This window comes from Miscanthus floridulus, chromosome 18 (genome assembly GCF_019320115.1).
Source record: "Miscanthus floridulus cultivar M001 chromosome 18, ASM1932011v1, whole genome shotgun sequence".
In the NCBI taxonomy this organism is placed as follows: domain Eukaryota; kingdom Viridiplantae; phylum Streptophyta; class Magnoliopsida; order Poales; family Poaceae; genus Miscanthus; species Miscanthus floridulus.
In genome coordinates this window covers 74,013,194-74,030,700 of record NC_089597.1, presented here as the reverse complement: position 1 = coordinate 74,030,700, position 17,507 = coordinate 74,013,194, and the positions used below count along the sequence as shown (strand labels likewise).

General features: G+C 42.8%; 2 non-coding genes across 2 annotated transcripts; both read left to right on the top strand.

The window, feature by feature from the left end:
- Positions 1 to 7,603: 7,603 nt before the first annotated feature.
- On the top strand, positions 7,604 to 7,712 carry LOC136524903 (small nucleolar RNA R71). The gene has a single exon (XR_010776252.1). It is a non-coding gene; the product is annotated as a small nucleolar RNA R71 (small nucleolar RNA).
- Positions 7,713 to 16,714: 9,002 nt separating this feature from the next.
- LOC136525096 (small nucleolar RNA R71) lies at positions 16,715 to 16,821 on the top strand. Its single transcript, XR_010776421.1, has one exon. It is a non-coding gene; the product is annotated as a small nucleolar RNA R71 (small nucleolar RNA).
- The last annotated feature ends 686 nt before the right edge of the window (positions 16,822 to 17,507 follow it).

The following is a 17,507-nucleotide window of genomic DNA, read 5'->3' as shown; positions in this document are numbered from 1 at the left end:
AATGGGACCCATACGATAGAGAGTTAGAGCAGAGCACCGACTTGACCGGTGGCGAACTCGCCAACGGTGAGGTCTCTGGTGGTGCGGTCGGCACTGACGTGTTCCCCATCACATTCCGCATCCAGTGAGCTAGATGGTTGAACCTCTAACAATAGTTGACTATGGTAGTGGCGCTAATGGTGGATGGCGATGCTGTGCTACGGTGGGCTCATCGTCTCTAGCGACGGCAAGCCAAGGCGAGCACTGCTGCGGCATCTACAAACTCTAGCGGAGCTCTACGGTGCGGATCGAGCCACAGTGAAGCGGCAGTGAGTTCCGACCACGTGCATGGCAGCACGGCGACACACAAAGCATGACGGTGGTGTCACCATTCTGATGAGACGGTGGCTTAAGATAGGTCTCCATCATCGAGGAAGGTGCAACACCTCTAGGTGACACAGTAACAGGTACCAGAGTGGGCTATGGTCGGTCGGTGAAGTCAGCGGTGGCTAGCGCATGCTTGCAGCCATGGTAGATGTGCACGGTGGTGTCGCATGTTCCCATGTGATGATGGAAGTAGCGGTTGAATAAACGATGATCTGAGCATCTATGACCTAAGGCGATAACAAAACTAGGGAGAAGGAGGTAGGAGGAGCGGTGGATAAGGCTGGCTACGGTGAGCTCGGAGCTGGGCGGTGCTCCATGGCCATGGCGGCAATGGTGATGTGTAATGTGGCCTTACCCTTGCTTGAATGGTGGTGCTAGCAGGTCGGCAAGGTGGAGGAGGTGGTGGCAGAGCTATGTGCATGGGCTATTGGACAATGGTGTAGTGGGGGCAGTGAGCGAGCTCGACAGAGGTGCGGCGGCGACGACAGCACTACAGTTCTGCTTCGATGAGCGTGAGAGCGAGAGAGAGAAAGAGAGTGAGGGCGCGAGTGAGGGTAGGGACGCACGGTGGCCTCTTCAGTGCGCACCCAGCCACAACGCGGCCCAGCCCCGGCGTGTGTATACCATGCGATGGCCACGTCCTATGTCCGGTCGGCCATGATGCCACGCTGCTCCAGCCAGTTTTAGACCTGCAACAGATGACTGACAAAGCAAGTTCATGTACATGTAACTCCTAATCCATGGTGAATAAGTGAAAATAGTATTAGTGAAAGTTGTAGAGCTATGTGAGTACTACAACTTTGCTTTAATGATCATGGTCAAATTCGAACTGGTTTACAAACTACATTGCTCCAAAAGTGGGCTACATTGAAACAGAAAATCGATTAAAGACAGTGAAATTTCAAGGTTTGAAAATAGCATTTTGTTGATACTTGTGAGCTCTATTTGACCATGTTAGTCACTAAATTAGCTCATGACCCTTAAATAAAGTTTGTTACCCTTGACAAAAACTACAACTTTTATTTAGGTCACATCGCCATGCAAACACTCTAAGCTACTATTCAACTTTAGTCAAACTAGCATCATGAAAATAGCATTTCAAATGAAACCAACACTTAGAAGCAAATTTGGTCTATGTCATGAATATAAACATTGTTCCATTTATCATTCCAGATGTGCCTAAGGTGTTTTCATGACCTCACCACCACCTCATACATTGGTCATACATGATTGCAAGCCTAAGCATATATATAAAATCAACATTTCATGTGACAATGTATACGAATGAGATGAAATTTCATATGTTCATGTTCATGAATGCTTGGATGATGCTTGTGCTCATGAAATGCAAGTGCCAAATGTAAAGCTTAACACTGGGGTGTTACCCACAGCAGAATAAGCGACGCCACGAGCATAATGCTTGAAGTTCTCTAGCGCCGACTTGCCCCTCTCCATGATGACATCTGACTGCGGTGACCTGTCGGGCTCCAGCAACTATGGGTCGATATGGTCTAGCATAGGTTTTATCCCATCAGTCATGGCCTTCACCTTACTTCTACTGGCCTCCAGCCAGAGCTCGAAGTCATAGAACTACGCTTGACTATTGGTTTGGATCACTACAGACAAGAGGGGCAATCATCTTAAACAAGTTTCTCATAACAAGATGGGTATTGACATAAGAGGTAACTTACATTTTAGTTCTTCGGCGAGTCATTTTTTCGCCATCCGAGCTTTATCTCTTTGTTTCTCTACTAGCACTTTGGCTTCACGCGCTAGCAGAGCTTGGGTCTCCGCCTCTGCCTTGGCATCATGCGCCAAACGCGCTTCAGTCTCCGCCTGCCTTTTCGCTTCATCAAGCTCTACTCAAATGAAAGATTGCTATCAGCTTGGGTGAATTGAGGATTTGAAGGCAATACACCATGGGGCCTAAGGCCTTACTTTTTTCTTGGACCACTTCGTCGCCTAGCTAATTCTTTGGCTCCCAGTTCTCTGCTTCAAGTTGCGTCTTTTCTGCTCGAAACTTCTCCTAGTCGGCGTGTGCTTCAGCCAACATTTTCTCCAGAGTCTTCACAAACTCACGTAGTCTCTAGTTTTCGACAACTGATGGAGCCGCCCATTCTAGCTGGCATCTATGGTTCTCAGAGATCTTCATTACATCCTGCGATGACCAACAGTTAACAGGCATAATCTATAATTTCGATTGGTCATGCAGACTAATTTACTTCAATCTAGCCAGACACTGATTATAGTGTCACCCTAAGTTTCTTCACCTACTCACTCACCTCCTCATCCTCCACCACCTCCATCGTATCCCCATGGCATATGAAGGTCCACAAAAGCTGAGGAGGAGGATCCTGGGTATTTGGCGCTTCACGCTCAATTTCTTCAATCACCTCGAGGGACTCCCTTGCCTTCCTTGGTGCTCGGTCGGCTCATGGTCGGACGAAGGGGACAAGTTCCATCACTAGCGTCTGAGCCTGAGGACTGACCCTTAGCTCTAGGCAACTAGTTGGCTTGGTAACAACCTCTTCATTGATTTGCTTCGGGTGCTCGGGGACTTCGTCTTGGGGACTAGCCTGGTCTATGGGTGCCTCTCATGTTTCTTCTAGCTATCCCACCCCAGCACCCTGAGTAGCAGTAGCAGCCATGGCACTCGGCTTGGTGTCCTGTCGAGCATCACCGATGTCGACCGAGCGTAGTTTCTTGGTCGACGTTTCTCTACAACATGATGTTGTATAATCAACACTTCCATTTTGGTTTTGCTTGGACTAAGTCTAGAGCAGAGACACTTACTCGTTGGACCGCCTACGTGTAGCTCTGAATGGTTGGGGCTTGTTGGAGTTCCCCTACCCTTTAGTTGCTAGCACAAATCTTGAGAACACTAGAGGTGATCGGTTCACCTCTAGGTGCTTTTGTCCTCGCCACTGGTGGCCCTCTCGGCTGAAGCCTCTCATCTAGGCTCAGGGACTTCGCCTTGAGCAGGTCTCTGGCCGACTATGCCATGGGCTGGCCGGTCGGAGGCTCTAGTGGTCGATGTCGAAGTAGCCATCCATGCAGCTCACTGCTGCAGCGTCTCGCCTACTGTCTTCACCATCATTCGACCAGTCCATGATGGCTTGTTGGCTTAACGGAGGCTCTCTAATAGAGATCCTGCCACTCTAGCATGGTGGCGGAGTGTTCAGCTTGTTCTTCTTCTTCATCGACTATGGTCAGGCCAGTTCTTTCCCGTGCGGTGGCTGCCGATGCTTGGGAGCTTTCTCCACCACATCCTTGGATGAGGACGATGAGCTGCTCTCTAATGGTGGACCGGTCGGAGCATTGGTTGGAGGGGCATCACTGCCCTTTGGCCAGGTACCATCCGGCACATTGGAGACATACACATCACGATCCTGTCCATAAGTTTTCTCAAAGACATTTCAACATCAACAAGATTTGACATTACAAGGACTACACACGATATATTCTTACTAGTGGTGGTGGATTCGTGATGTTGTATGCTCTTTGCTATCCTATGTTGCTCAGTTTGGTGTTACTTGAAAAGTGCTCCAGGAGGCAACCATAGGCGTTGTCCTTATTTATCTTCTTGGGGGCTTCCCGAGCGGTATCTTCATCCCCTGTGTACTCATATGAGGGGCAGAACCTCTCCTTGCTCAGTCAAGATTATTACGCACCAACTCCGTGTATGATGAAGTTGATGGCTGCACCAACTCCGTCAAGATTATTACGCATCTGACACAGAATCTGTAGAAGCTCATCGACTTGGGTCATATCCGAGCTGTTCGGTCTTGCCACCTAGTTTACGCTCGGCACTACTAAGCGGTCTATGTCGGCCGACAGGCTAGGTTCAGCATTTTTGATATAGAACCACTTAGCATTCCATCCTTTCAACGATGTGCTGAGAGGCACTTGTATGTACTCCTTAACCATTCCATCCCTCAACTGCAGATAACTCCGTCGACCACTTTGGGGGACCCAGATCTAAAAAAGGGTTTGAGGTAGAAGAAATAGCAAAAGCAATTGAAGTGCGGAGCGATTCCGATGAATGCTTTGCATAGATTGATGAAGAGGGAGATATGAAGAATACTGTTGGGATGGAGATGGCACAAGCTAATGCCATAGTAGCCAAGAAGTTTCCATAGGAAAGGATGCGCAGGAATCCCAAATCCATGAATGAAATAAGCCACGAATACAATGAGTTGCTGGTATCGGGGGTCGTGAATGGTTCACCTACAGCAGGGTGCCATCCGATGGTTACTTGATCTTGAAGGACACCTTCGAACACCATTCCTTCTAGGGTCTTCTAGGTGATAGTAGATCTAACCCACTCCTAGTCACAACAGAACTCGCCGGTACTCTCTGCCGCCTCCTTCCCTGACTTCTTCGGGCTCGAGCGGCTGCGTTTCTTCCCACCCTTCACCATGGATTGGATTTGAGTTGATTTGTCTATGCTCAGATTGGGTTGTGGAAAGGCCACTGGTTGTAGCTATAGAAGGGTGTGAGAAGGCAAAGCACCGAAGTGTTGCGCGGTTGCGAGGAAGATGATGCGCTAGTGCGTAATGAGGGGAGTGCGCCACCATGGGTAGATTGAAACGGTTCAACCCTGACCTTCTATCTTTAGGGTTTTTGGGAAACCGTGCTAATCCCACCGCATTGTTCGCACCCCTCCGCAAATGTTTGCGCCACTTCCTTCGTGCCCCTCCAACTTATTCGTCAAAAGATATTGGGTCAGTCTAATGGGCCTACGGGCATACTAAATGGCTGAGACCACTTCATCGGTTTACCTCTCCAATGTTCTCCAATGTTCGCCACGGTATAGTGCTAAGCACTCTCCATGTTCTCCAAATTTTGCCATGTTCTCCAATTTCGCCACGGTATAGTGCTAAGCACTCTCCATGTTCTCCAATTTCTCCATGTTCTCCTATTTCTCCATGTTCTCCAAATTTCTCCATGTTCTCCAAATTTTGCCATGTTCTCCAATTTCGCCTCGGTATAGTGCTAAGCACTCTCCATGTTCTCCAAATTTCACCATGTTCTCTAATTTCACCATGGTATAGTGCTAAGCACTGTCCATGTTCTCCAATTTCTTCATGTTCTCCAAATTTCTCCATGTTCTCCAAATTTTGCCATGTTCTCCAATTTCTCCATGGTATAGTGCTAAGCACTCTCCATGTTCTCCAATTTCACCATGGTATAGTGCTAAGCACTCTCCAAAATTTGCCATGGTCAATTGATAAGTACTCTTTCCATTTTTAAGTGCTCAACACTCTCTAAATTTTACTCCTATGTCTAGTACTAAGCATGGAGATTTTGTCCTTTATACAATATGAATAAACTCCAAATAAACATAAACTGCTCTACAGGATATAAAATTCACCGATACATTGCTCTTGATAAACTTCGCTCTGTTTTCTTCATCACCGAGTTCATATATTTTGTTTTTAAATCATGTACTAGCCATCCTACATATTTGTATTGTAGGATCATTGTCTGGGTGGTCGCACCATCTGGCCTTCGGATTTCTCTGCCGATCAACTGGTCAGACCACTAGGTTCATGACTTCGTCACCGACCAGTTCGTCGGATTGTTCGACGTTCACTTCTACTCGGCGCTCACTTCGTTGTCGACCAATTGGTTGGGCTGCTCGGTACTTGATTCTTCGCCAACCAACTGGTTGGATTGTCTATCGCTTCATTGTCAGTTACGCTGGGGGATTGCCAGCTAAGCTGGGGACTTCGTATGTCGATTCGCCTATTGGCTCACTATGTTTTGCCGACACTACATGTCATGTGTGATATCAAGATTTTCCATGCTGTCCAGATCAGGGTGCTGATCCTGGGCAGCACGTCAGGGGCTTTGATAAGTATATCTATTGTAGCAATCTAGTGCTAAGCACTTTCTGTTTTCTCCATGAATTACTGCTCGATATTATCAAGTTTTACTCCATATGTCTAGTACTAAGTGCGGGGACTTCATCCTTTACACTTAATTCTTAGATCTTGCTACAAGATGTTTCTCTATCTTACAACAGGCTCGGGGACTAAGTGTGTACACTTCACCTTGAGGTGAATGTACTATTTTTTCTTCTTACTATTTTTTAGCTAAGCTGGGGACTAGCTGTGTGCTCAGGCTAAGCTAGGAATTGGTTGTTTTGACTAAGTGATCATTGAAATTCTTTGATCCTAACACCATGTGTATTCTTCACCTACTATCATGCTCAGGGACTACAATGTACATGTTGCACCTTGCGACACATATATCAGTACTAATATCCTCTTTGCCAAAGTCATGGATGATGATCATCTGACTTCGCCAATGAAGCCTACGTGTGTACACTTCACCTAAGGTGGAGAATTTTTAAATTTTAAACTTGAGCTCCTTACATCCTTCTAGCAAGCCTTACTTGGCTAAGTCCGAGATCAGGTCACCATATAAATTGGCTCACTTCAACTTCCACCGCTTGGATCACCAGTTAAACTGGTCGGTACTCCATTTTGTTGATTGGATTACTAGTTAAACTGGCTGGATTACCAGTTAAACTGGTCAGCACTTCATTTTATTGATTGGATTACGAGTTAAGCTAGTCAGATTGCCAGATTTGCTGGCTAACTCCAAGTTAAACTACTCGGACTTGCTCAAGACAGCATTGCTCAGCGGATACAAGGCACTCTAGGACTAGCTGTGGGGGTATAACCCTAGGTACCCATGACAATGGACATGGGACACATTGCTAGGGGAGGTCCAACCCATAAGATTAAGGCCTACAGTGCCCCGTTCTGGTCAGCGTGCGCTGCAAGGCAATCAGAAGACATCTTGGTGATGAAGGAAGATCTGTTTGGATATGATAGATATCGTATTCCTTGTAAATACTTACCATATAGCCGAATAGATCTAGGCCTAAACCGACTAGTAACCCTACCTCCCAGACTATATAAGGCAGGTAGAGACCCCCTTGAATTCATCTCATATTCAATACAATAGACCAAAGACACAGGACATAGGATATTACGTCGATCAGATGACCTGCACCTATCTAAATCACTGTCTCTGCGCTTGTGTCACCATCTGGTTCCTATTACACGCACCTCCACCAATTCATCTACTACCATGGGCATACCTCTCAGTAGACTACTGACCATATTTTGTCGACAATAATGCACCTCCAGCAGCAACATCCATAGTCTCATGGGTACTGTTGGTCAACCCATGATAAAAAGTCTACATGAGTAGCCAATTCTCTATCCCATGATGAGGACATTCCGCAATATAATCTTGAAAGTGTTCCCATGCCTTAGGGATAGATTCATCATCTTGTTGCTGAAAGCTTGAGATTCTCCCATGCAGAGCTTGATCTTGCCTAGTGGGAAAAAACTTTACTAGAAAGGCAGTTGAGCAGTTATCCCATGTAGTGTTTCTATCTTTATTGGCGTATAACCATTGCTTTGCCTTTCCCAAGAGTGAAAATGGGAAGAGGTGAAGTAGTATGGCATCTTGGGTTACTCTTTTGATGGTGAAGGTGCTACAAATATCCAGGAAGTGTTGGAGATGTGCACTTGTATCTTCATGTGCCTTTCCACAAAACTGGCTCGCTTGCACCATATTGATGAGAGCCGGCTTGAGCTCGAATCCATTGTCTTCGACATTGGTTGTTGGTCTAGTATGGATGTTGGCCGTAGTTGGAGCAGAGAATTCACGGAGAGTCTTGTCAGCCATGGCTTCAAATTCTGGTGTTAAGCTTCGCCTTGTCTAGTTGTCTTCTAAATCTAAAGCTGAGGCTTTCTTGAGTTTAGCTTTAGTTCTCCTAATTAATGCTTTTGGATCTTCAATGTAGTTTGTTGGAAGATCAAAACTGGTCATACATTACCCTATATAAGATATAAAAAGTAGACAGAACAAGGGTAACTCTGCTTGAGCAGAGGTCAATGGTTATCTCGATCACATCAATAAGTATAAGTTTATCAATACTTCCTTTGCTAGTTACCTTCCCCGGCAACGGCGCCAAAAATGCTTGTTGACATTTCTTAACATCGCTACTAAGAAGGAAGTTTAAATCCTAACCCCTAGCAATAGCCCAAAAATGCTTATTGGTATTTATTAACATGTCACTTGGTTGAAGGACTTAGCCACCTATTATAAACCTATATCTCCTAACTTTACTAGGTTGTTATCCCTAGTGATGATGCCAAAGATATGTGTTGGTACTACATACTATTACTACTAGAATAACACTAAGCAAATCTTTATTAAAGTATGTGACTATATAAATCTATGAATAAAGAGTATCCACAAGCGCACAGGATAATATACCCTTGTAGCATTTTACCCTGAGAGTATTCCTAGGTATCGTTATTTATATTTTTACCACTGGGAAGGTCTAGCATGGACATGTATTGATAACTTATATTATTGAAGGAGAAGTAAACCATAACAAATACTCTACTCACAACAGGGATAAGTCATAAGATAAGATATGTATATATGATAAGTAATGATAATGATAAGTCACTCAGAACACTCCTTTCTATGGCATTAGCATGGTCAGGTAGAATATTAGAGGAATAATTCCTAAGTCATTCTTGATTACAAGTCAAAGCATACATTTGATTAGTGCAATTACACCTAGTAATCATGGCTAAGATCATCATATCTACACAGAAGGGATATTACTAAGGAAGATTGAGGGCAGAGCTCGTTCTACCTTTGTAATCGGACCCTACGTGCGCCTATATTCGGGGAGTGGACTACAAAGGACTAAACTAGGAGTGTCACATCCGCGATCTACCATATGACCCAGAATATAGGTTGTATCTGTAGGCAAACAACGTATAAACACCATGCTTACACAATGTTGACCACCCACCCATGGTACCTTGGAGTGAGTGCTATACAAACTTATGCATAAACATAATGATAAACTAGCTATACTAAGCATATAATCAAAGTAGACTGATGAACACATAATGAAGAACATGAATTAGATGAATATAGAGATTGTCACAACAATCGTAACTAGCATATAAAAATAATGGAGAAACAAAAGAGAGAGGGGTACAAAGTTTATTCTGAACCACACTCTTAAGGAATCCAAGCGAAGTCCTGCTTGCCCTCCCTCTAGATCTATCCTAGCTAGGTATGCTATGGAGGAGGAAGAGCTCTAAGGAGATTAAGGTTTCAATCTTCTCAAAGGACTTAATGACTTATGATTCCTGGGGGAGTCAGGGGCTAGATTATATAGCCCTGAGGGTCCAACATGAGCCCTTGGATCAAACCAACTTAAGCAACGGCCTAGATGCATCCTCAAAGGCTGATTGGAGACCTCCATATGGAGCTGGCTGATAGGTGGGACTAGGGGGGCCGTGCGGCCCCACCTGTAGGCTGGGTAGCCCCACTTGTCTAGGGGTGGCCCTCCTGCTTTGGTGACGTGGCTTCTGGACCCTTCTAGAGTCTTCCCACATAGGTACCATGGAGGGAACTCCATATTTTCCTTTGATGATTAGGTCCTCCTTGGCAGTTTTCTGATTAAACCCTATTGGAAACGTAGATTCACCAAAACTTATGGAATTTATTAGTTTAAACCCCTAAACCTTCATTGGTGATTATATTTATGCCCTTATGCATGGTTATTTGACGGTTTATAATGGTTGTTAACTACCGTCAACACATCCACAAGCAAACGATATCTAAGCACCTCGCTTACATAGTGTCGACCACTTAACTCATGTACATATTAAGCTAAGTGCTTTGCGAACATATGCATAAACTCATCATTAATCATAACTATATCAAGCATACAACTAGAGCAAACTAGGAACATAATAAATAGCAACATAATAATATTAAAGTAGCACAAAGTCATAAATATAGAGATACAATGGCTATATCAGTCTCCAAATGGTAGATCCAAAATCCTAAGTAATAGCCCACACTCTTCTTGAACCTTGCTAGATAATCTATACTAGAAACTTGAAGAACTAGAGCTCTAATCTCTAATCTCTAGAAACCCTAGTTTTCTATCTAGCCCTGAACTTATGACCAAATGATCTGGAGGGGGGTGGGGCTAGATATATAGCCCTGAGGAAACAACATGAGCCCTTGGATCAAACCAACTTAAGCAATGGCTTAGATGCATTCTAGGAGGCGGTGGGAAACTAACATAGCGACGAGGCTAATAGGTGGGCCCCTATGGGGCCTGGCGGCCTATAGGTGGGGCTAGGCAACCCCACCTATCACCATCTCATCCTCCACTTTGATGACATGGCTCATGGAGTTGATTTTGTGGTAGAATTCTGATTTTTCCTTTGCCATTTAGATCCCCCTTGACGGTTTTCTGGATAAACCCTGCTAAAAACATAGATTCACCAAAACTCATGGAAATTGTCAGATTAAACCCCTAAGTCTATGTTGGTGATCATTTTCGTGCATTATTTCAGGTTATATTGATGTTTATAATGGTCAGGTAACTACCGTCAATAATTCCCCCAAGCTTAACCTTTACTAGTCCCTTAGGAAAGCCAGACTCAGCAATGGATCAGAATTTTAGGGTTGTAACAACTCCTCAAAAGTACACATGCATTCAAAAATTCTCCTCCGGATTAGAACAAACTGATCTGTCTTTCAAACTTACTCATATTACCTTTAACTATGGGGCTTGTAGCCTTCACTTGGGTCTTGAGCAATTGAAAGACAGAACTGATCAAGTCAAGCACTATGTCTCATGTTCTTTGTTCAACCATTACTCTGGAGTTTTTTTGCATGTTTGCAAAATAAAGCTAAGAGATTCCATTGTATGACACTCTCAAGTCTCTCAAAATATGTGGTATTTGTAGGATCCTTACCTAGGTAGTAATGATGTTATGCATTTCTCTTCCTACAACTAAGGCTTATGTGGAGCTCATAGGAATGGTGATAACATGAAAGAGCATACTTGCAATACATATATTGTAAAGTCAAACAATGGATCCAAAGAGAGGTGAGTCATACAATCAAATCAAAATGTGCATGTGTGTGGAATATATGGTGGATATATATGGTAGCTAGCCTAATTCTACTATGCTCCTTGAAAATATATCTCTCTTTTGAAACTTGGAAACATTTGCAAGAAAACATGGGCTATCCTATTCATCTCACTTTCTCTTTTTTTTCAGGCGGGCATCTAAGTACCCATTGTTTTGATAATTCGGACACTTGTCCATTTTTTTCTTCTTCTCTTTTTTTATGAATAACTTTTGCATAGCCATATGCCTCTTTTCTGCATAGCAATTGTTGGAGAGATAATAACAAGAATTTGGAGCATTTATTTGATGGAAACCTATGAAGATTTTTTTGGAGTTTCCTCCCAGTCTAGGAGTAAAACATTTTTGAATGGATCTAGATGGAAAGCATGTTTTTGCACCTACCCCCAATGTAGGAGTAGTGCATATGTGGGTGGTGTGTACGTGATCTTGATTTTAAGAGCATGACAAACCTCTCATAAGGCATCAACAAAGCTTGACTAAACTCAATGCTAGACAAGCATCATATAAGTGGAAATTTTCCTAGCCTAAATATAAATATGTTTGGCTCTGGTAGGAATTCACACTTTGTCATATAGGATCTCATCATGTGGAATTTTGATGTTTTCAAAAGATAAATCTCTAGAACTTTAATATCACTTAGAACTAGATAAATAGCAGCTCGGACCTTCTCATATCATATCCATCAATTACCTAGACTTAGATCAAGCATTGCTACCCACGAGTTTCAAGTTTAGAGCAAATTCTCATGTCAAATCAATTTTATCCAAAACTCAGGTAAAATTCAAGACTGAAAGCTAGGTACTTGAAAGGAATTATATCAGAGCATGTATTTAGTGTTTTATCATGTGGGATCATCTTCAAGTTCCTTTTATTTATATGACTCTTAAAAACAGGACAAGAAACTAAAACACACCTTAAACAAATTATACACACTAATATATATATATATATATATATATATATATAAGATAAAGGCAAATTTTTATTTTGTTTTCTTGGTTATGCATCTCTTTTTTTAACTAGTAAATAGCAAATTCATAAATTAAACAAACTAAAGAAAATAATAAACTACAAGAAAGCAAACCTTACCTAGACATGATGGGGGCTCCTCCCCCAAGCTGGTTGTTGACATGGTCCTCAGAAGGGTGGGTCGATGTTCAGACCCTAGAACAAATATTACCAGTTCTATTTCTCTTGCTCCAAGTGTTGTTGGATGGCGGCTAGATGTTGTCCTGCCTCTTCTTGCCATTGGGAGTGCTGGTGGAGAGTGTCCTGGATCTCTTGCTGGTTCTCCTCGATGGTGGTGAGCCTATTGTCAAAACATGCATGCTCCATCTGTTGCTCATGGTAACCTGTGGGATGGTCGTGGTAGCCATGGGTAGAGAAGGACATGCATCCTCCCTGGTGGCCACTAGAGAGCTCCTCGTAAGACTGCTACTAGTAATAGTCAAAATTGTCGTCCTGCCATTGCCCACTTGGGCCATATTGCTAGGAACTCTCTGAACTATGCAGAGAAGGATGCTCCTACCCAGCATGCTTGGGTTGGTGCATACGGGAAGATCCCGGCTGGTCCCAACCTACATGCTAAGAAAGGTGAACCTAGGAAGGTCTTGCTTAATCAAATCCTGTGTAGCCGGTGAAGGTAGGGCCTTCTGGAATGGGGTCATATCCATGGTACCGAGGCTGCGGGTTGCGAGTGATCCTTGTAGAGGCACTCCTACGAGGTGCTTTCTCTATTTTATGCAAATCAAAGACAAAGGAATCTACCACATACAGACTGAGGTTCGGTTTGGTAACGAAAATTTATTTATGTAGTCCATATACATCATGACTATTTTCCCATCATTGCCTTTTTTAACATGTGTGCATGATTAAAATAGCCATAATCAATAATCCATCAGGGACTGTCAATGTATGTAATAGAAGTGTTTGCTAGTAAACCCAAATTTCTAGCTATGCGGGTGACCAAAGAAGTGCACCCAACATCTCCCTTTAGTCAAGGGATTTTTGCCCATTGTGTCATCATGAATTTTATAGGTGAAACCTTCTTTCTTTTAACCATGGCATAATAACTTCAGTTCATCATTCATAACTATGCGGAAGTCATTTCTAGGGAAAAAAGAAAATCCTAGCCATTTGTGCATGAACCACAAAGTAGGGTGGTGAATGTCATTGGTGCGAGGGCGGTAGCAAACAATTTCTTCCGATATCTCCCTCCAAAACCTCATCCTAACAAAATCTTGTATAGCCGAGTCTACATCAATTATGCACTGAGTAGGGAATCCTAGAAGCTCACTAAAGTTCTTCCAAGGAAAAGAAAATTCTTTCCCAAAGAACCTAAATGAGACTTCTGAGTTAGTGGTTTGTAAAGTGCATAAAAATTCAATAGTGTAAAGCTTGCACCCTTGACTCATCTATTTACCATGCATCCTCACATCCTATAGCCTTGAAAATAAGTTCAAATTCAGAGTCCATACCTGTGGACTAAAGTAGGGCTAGATCAAAGGCAGCGGTGAGGACGAAATCCTAGTCCTTTAGCTTCTTGCAGATGTCCTTCTCCCTATTGTCTCGGAGCTTGAGCTGCTTTTCTTGCAGAAGGACGTTCCTCTCCATGGAGGCTGATCGGGTCAGCGCTCCAATAGTGGAGACAGAGGATCAACCTTCATGTCAGTGCTTGCTCGGGACGAAGAACTTCTCGTTGAATGGAACGATATCGCCCGCTTGAGTTTGCCGGTGATCTTGCTCATTTTCCTGCAAAATAGACAAAAACAACACAACTCGTGGAACAGGATTAGAAAAATAAAAATGTTAGTGGTTAGCCATTCCAAAAGTCAGTCGTCCTAGAGGTTAGTCGTCCGAGATTGCCTAGTGAATATTCTAATCAAGATTCTGGCATGTCTTCCAGCCTAATTCTTTTTAATTTCCTCTCTTGATTTGGACAACACTACCACTCTTAAATTCTATTTTTCTTGCTTAAATTGCAGCAGCACTTCTCCCTCTTTTACTCAAGATTTCTCCATTACTTTCGCACCCAAACTTTCTTTCACTCTTTCTCACTCCACACTACTTCTCGAAAGAAATTCAGCTACAAATTTTGCTTCTGAATTTTCGAACTTGAATACTAGAATTGAGTTGTGTTGTGGCCGAGAGCAACGAGTTTGGGGCTGCCAATTTATAGCCTGTGCTGCAACAGGCCAGCCGACCTGGTGGTGGGGCTGGCCGGCCCCACATAGTGGCCAAATGGCCTCCTCTTTCTCCTGACCCTTCCTTCCTTCGTGCTTAAGCATGTAATGGTGGCCGTCGGTGGAGAATTTCAGTGGAGATATGATAGAATGGCTGGTAGAGTGGAAGGTAGTGGAGAATGGAGGTGGAAGTGAAGAGATGGAGTTGATGTGTGGTGGTTGAGTGGGTCCCATGTGTCTGTGGGTCCCAATGTCCATATTTCTACCGTATATATGTATAAAAATACAATGCAAAATATTTTATGATACTATGAAATATAACAAGATGAATCATGGTATTTTTTTAATTTTTACGCCTCCACGGTAAAAATTATTTACATGGGGCTTAGATTTTTATAATGCTATGATGAGAATTTTCATTTTATGATGCAAATATTAAAAAGTAAATATGCTAAGATAAAATGATTAATGCAATATTAAAAAGTAAATATGGATAACTACCGAGTTACCTCCCGGTGAGGGTTCGGTATTTTGAGTCCTCTGAACTGGACTTCTCTATTTGGGTTTATTCTTTGAGTGCATCCGTCGGTCCCAGAGATGAAGACCTTTATGACTGTGCTTGTTTTTCACGCCACTCTAAATTAGAGCATTGTTCTGGTCTTGGCTTGAAGGCGAATCACTCTTCCTTCCCATTAATATGGAATTTAATTTCTCTAGCTCCGACATCAATGTGAGCATTTGTAGTGCTCAGGAAGGGTCTCCCAAGTATGAGGGGTGTCTTCTTGTCTTCCTGCATGTCAAGTACTACAAAATCTACAGGAACAAAAAAGTTTCATATTTTTACCGAAATATTTTTGGTGATTCCCGCAGGATAGCGGATCGATTGGTCAGCTAGTTGCAAGCACATTGATGTTGGTGTGAGTGTTGAATAGTTGAGCTTGCTGAAGACCTTTTTGGGCATGCCACTGACACTCGCTCCAAGATCGCATAATGCATTCTCAAAGTTATGACTCCCGATTGAGCAATCAATAGTGGGACATCCTGGATCCTTCTTTTTGACAGGTGAAGGATTTAGGATGGCCACACTATACTCCTCCGTTAACTTAATTACCTCAGTTCAACGCAGTAGTCTTTTGTTGTTGAGGATGTCTTTGAGATACTTCACGTAGGTAGGTACCTGTATTGCATCTAGCAATGAAATATTGATATATAACTTTTGAAATAGCTCTACAAACTTACCAAACTGCTCATCCATTTTGGCTTTCCGATTTTTGCGTGGAAACGGTAGGAGGGTCATGTCATGAAAATCTTGTTGTAACTCTCACTCTTGTGGTCCAAGTTCTTCAACTTCATCGGTTGTTTTCTCCTCTTCCTACACTGCCACTAGTGTCTTACCTGTCCTTGTTGGATATGGTGGATCACGAGTAGACTTGCCACCTCTTGTTGTTATGGCGTTTACCTTCTCATGGTTAGTAGCAACAGGTAGAGCAACAACCAACTAGGCTAATTGTGATTCTATCTTTTTATTATAGCTAAGTTGGTCTTTTATAGCAGAAGAAAAACAACTATCCATTTTAGTATTTATACTTTCTAGGACCTTATCATTAAAAGCAAGCTTCTTAGAAATATTCTCATTAATCCTAGCTTGTTCTAAGATCAGGTCTCTCAAGTATGGTTGCTTAGGAGTATTAGAGTAATTACCTGGGTACTTACCTTGGTAAGTTGATCGTTGTTGTTGATTCCACCCTTGTCTCTATTGTTGTGGAGCAGAGTTGTTTATGATGATGTTTGCATCCTCCTGATATTCAGGGAATTCTACCCCCAAATATTCTCCACATATATTCTGAGCATTGAATGCATCTTGAATAGCCTGATGATCTTTCTTGTAATTGGCTCGCTGTTCAAGCCAATTCAACAGTACGTCCATCTTGGTTGATAGTGCACACACCTCTTCTAGTACTTCTTAATTAACTCTTATTGCATAATTGAATGTTGCATGATGACCAGCCTTGATTAGAGGCTATCTTTTCCATAAGAATTTCAGCTTTTCTAGTGGTGAGTGACATAAATGATCCTCCATCAGTGGCATTGAGTTGTTCATGAGCTTTCTGAGTTAATCCATGGTAGAAACTTTGCATGAGCAACCAATCTTCCATCCCATGATGAGGACAATCCAAAATGTATTCTTGAAAACATTCCCATGCTTCTGGAATGGTTTCTCCTTTCTGCTGTTGGAAGTTTGAAATCTTTCCCCTTAAGGCATTGGTCTTGCCTACAGGGAAGAACTTTTCTAGAATGGCCTTTGAACATCTTGCCCAAGTGTTGATGCAGAACCACTGCTTTGCTCTTCCCACTAGTGAGAATGGAAATAGGCAGAGTAGTATGATGTCTTGAGCAACGTCCTTGATGATGACTGTGCTGCTAATCTCTAGGAAATTCTAAAGGTGAGCACTAGCATCTTCATGTGCCATTCTACTAAATGGGGTAGCTTGCACCATGTTGATGAGGCTTGGCTTGAGCTCAAACTCGAGGTTGTTGGTTTTGAGTGTTGGTCCAATGCGGATGTTCTTAGTGCTTAGAGCAGAAAACTCACGCAGAGTTTTCTTAGCCATGACTTCAGGAACTGGTGTTGAGCTTCCTCTTGATTCGGTTGATTCTGATTGGAAATTGTTGGTGAATCACAACCAAGTCTTCAATACCCTATATATGATATGAACAAAGACAAACAAGGGTAAGCTTGCTAAAGCAGAGGTTATGATTTTATCAATAAGTATCTATTTGGTCAATTGTCTTAGCCATGTGCCGCTCCTCGGCAACGGTGCCAGAAATGCTTGTTGGCATTTCTTAGCATCACTTGTTACTAGGTTGTCATCCCTAGCATAATGCTAGAAATGCATGGTTGGTTATTATTAATGACACTTGTAAACTTCAGAGAAAAATGTATATA